Source organism: Salvelinus sp. IW2-2015, unplaced genomic scaffold (assembly GCF_002910315.2).
Source record: "Salvelinus sp. IW2-2015 unplaced genomic scaffold, ASM291031v2 Un_scaffold2025, whole genome shotgun sequence".
In the NCBI taxonomy this organism is placed as follows: domain Eukaryota; kingdom Metazoa; phylum Chordata; class Actinopteri; order Salmoniformes; family Salmonidae; genus Salvelinus; species Salvelinus sp. IW2-2015.
The window spans coordinates 128645-132262 of NW_019943372.1; positions in this window are offsets into that span (position 1 = coordinate 128645).

The following is a 3618-nucleotide window of genomic DNA, read 5'->3' on the forward strand; positions in this document are numbered from 1 at the left end:
TTCCCAAGAGTCACGTGTACCCTTTGTCCCAAGAGGAGACGTTGGCTATGGAGACATATGTCGCGAGTCTCTGGGACAGCGGTACATTCGGCCCTCCATCTCACCCGTCTCCTCGAGTTTCTTTTTTGTGAAGAAGAAGGAGGGAGGTTTGCGTCCGTGTATTGATTATAGAGGTCTAAATGCCATCACAGTGGGGTTTAGTTACCCACTACCTCTCATCGCTTCGCGGTGGAATCATTTCACGGAGCGCAGTTCTTTACAAACTGGACCTCAGGAGCGCGTACAGTCTGGTGCGTATTCGGGAGGGAGACGAGTGGAAAACCGCATTTAGTACCACATCGGGCCATTATGAGTACTGCGTCATGCCGTATGGCACTACGGGTGCCGGAGGACATCTTTCTGATCGGGGCCCCAGTTCACGTCCCGAGTATGGAGGCGTTCATGGAGCGTCTGGGGGTCACGGTCAGCTTGACTTCCGGTTTTCACCCCGAGAGTAATGGGCAGGTGGAGAGAGTGAACCAGGAGGTGGGTAGTTTCTGCGGGCCTATTTCCAGGACCGGCCAGGGAGTGGGCGAGATACATTCCCTGGGCCGAGATGGCCCAGAACTCACTACGCCACTCTCTACTAATGTGTCCCCCTTTCAGTGTGTGTTGGGGTACCAGCCGGTCCTGGCACCATGGCATCCGAGCCAGACCGAGGCTCCTGCGGTGGAGGAGTGGGTACAGCGCTCCAAAGAGACCTGGAGGGCCGTCCAGGAGTCCCTTCAACAAGCTACTGAGAGGCAGAAGAGGAGCGCTGACCGCCACCGCAGTGAGGCTCCCGTGTTTGTACCGGGGGAAAGGGTCTGGCTCTCGACCCGAAACCTACCCCTCCGCTTGCCCTGCCGAAGCTGAGGCCGCAGTGTGTAGGCCTTCAAAGTCCTGAGGAGAATAAACGAGGTGTGTTATCGATTAAAACTCCCTTCCTATTATCGTATTAACCCCTCGTTTCATGTGTCTCTCCTCAGGCCGGTGGTAGCTGGTCCCCTGCAGGACGGTGAGGTGCCGGAGGTCCCTCCTCCCCCTCTGGACATCGAGGGGTCCCACAGGTACACGATACGGGCCATTCTGGACTCGAGACGCCGGGTGAGGGGCCTGCAGTACCTCGTGGACTGGGAGGGGTACGGTCCGGAGGAGAGGTGCTGGTACCGGTGGAGGACATTTTGCGCACACTGACACAGGAGACAACCACCCACAACGAACACTGTGAAACAACCTACCTAAATATGACTCTCAATTAGAGGAAACGCCAAACACCTGCCTCTAATTGAGAGCCATACCAGGCAACCCTAAACCAACATAGAAACAGAAAACATAGAATGCCCACCCAAACTCACGTCCTGACCAACTAACACATACAACAAACTAACAGAAATAGGTCAGGAACGTGACAGTAACGAGGATATATACAGGGGGTACCGGTACAAAGTCAATGTGCGGAGGCACAGGTTAGTTAAGGTAATTAAGGTAATATGTACCACACTGCCAGGTCACCACACTACCAGGTCACAACACCACACTCCTCCCTATAGGCTGTCTCATCGTTGTCGGTAATCAGGCCTATCACTGTTGTGTCATCGGCAAACTTAATGATAACGTTGGAGTCGTGCTTTGCCATGCAGTCATGGGTGAACAGGGAGCACAGAAGGGGACTGAGCACGCATCCCTGAGGGGCCCCCATGTTGAGGATCAGCTTGGCAGATGTGTTGTTACCCCTTTCCACCTGGGGGCGGCCCGTTAGGAAGTCCAGGATCCAGTTGCAGACGGAGGTGTTTAGTCCCAGGATCCTTAGCTTAGTGATGAGCTTTGAGGGTACTATGGTGTTGAACGCTGAGCTGTAGTCAATGAACAACATTCTCACATAGGCGTTCCTTTTGTCCAGGTGGGAAAGGGCAGTGTGGAGTGCAATAGAGATTGCATCATCTGTGGATCTGTTTGGGCGGTATGCAAATTGGAGTGGGTCTAGGGTTTCTGGGATAATGGTTTTGATGTGATCCATGACCAGCCTTTCAAAGCACTAAATTGCTACAGACGTGAGTGCTACGGGTCTGTAGTCATTTAGGCAGGTTACCTTAGTGTTTGTTCTTGGGCACAGGGACTATGTGGTGGTCAGCTTGAAACATGTTGGTATTACAGACTCAGACAAGGAGAGTTCGCAAATGTCAGTGACGACACTTGCCAGTTGGTCAGCGCATGCTTGGAGTACACGTCCTGGTAATCCGTCTGGCCCTGCGGCCTTGTGAATGTTGACCTGTTTAAAGGTCTTACTTACATCGGCTACGGAAAGTGTGATCACACAGTCGTCTGGAACAGCTGCATGTTTCATTGTTACTTGCCTCGAAGCGTCTGGTAGGCACGTGTCACTGGGCAGCTCACGGCTGTGCTTCCCCTTGTAGTCCATAATAGTTTGCAAGCTCTGCCACATCCAACAAGCATCAGAGCCGGTGTAGTAGGATTCAATGGTAGTCCTGTATTGATGTTTGCCTGTTTTATGGTCCGTCGGAGGGCATAGCGGAATTTCTAATAAGTGTCCAGGTTATATACTATATAGGGAATAGGGTTCCATAGGGTTCTGGTCTAAAGTAGTGCACTATATAGTGAATAGGGTGCCAGCCCTGGTCAAAAGTAGTGCACTATAAAGGGCATAGAGTGCCATTTGGAATGTGGTTGTAGCTGAGTGATTGTGGTTTGTTATTGTTATCATTCAGAAGCTTAGAGAGCAAGGCCTGTGTTTGTTTCTTTAGCTGAACAGCCAGCTGGGGGAGGGAGGGTGTGGGGGTCTGTCAGCTACTAACCCTGTAGACTGACAGACTGAATACAGCCTCCATCTCAACCTCTAACCCAGTAGACTGACAGACTGAAAACATCCTCCATCTCAACCTCTAACCCAGTAGACTGACAGACTGAATACACCTGTGCCAAGAAAAATGGGCCACCCTATGGCCCTAGTAAGCACTAGGCCCTGGTCCAAATAATGCGCTATGTAGGGGGATGGAGTTGCCCATTTGGACACAATCTATGAATATACTTCATGTCACTCCTCCATAACCTTAATACCCAGCACAACAGAGAGGACAGCAGGGAGAACAAAGACCACAATATGCTCCACAGAATGATGTCTCATCTCATCTTTTGGAAGTTTATCAAAGCTCTGCAGAGATTGCCTCTGGGCATGTGACAAAGTCCATTTTTCTATCCAGACAATGTAATGCAATGGCAGATCTCTCTCTCTCCTCGTTTCTGTAGTTCTCCATCCATTCATCTGTACACTGAAACAAAAACGTCTAAAGTTTGGGAGAGGTGTGCTGTTCTCCTGGGCTGTTTTCACTGGCTGTTCTCACTGGCTGTTCTTCACTGGCTTTTTTCACTGGCTTTTCTCCACATGGCTTTTCTCCACTGAGCATGTTTTCACTGGGCTGTTTCACTGGCTTCTCCACTGGCTACTTTCTCACTTGGCTGTTCTCACTGGCTGTTTCACTTGGCTTGTTTTCACTGGCTGTTCTCACTGGCTGTTCTCACTGGCTGATTTCTTCAATGGCTGGTTTCATGGCTGTTCTCATTTGGCTGTTCCCTCTTGCT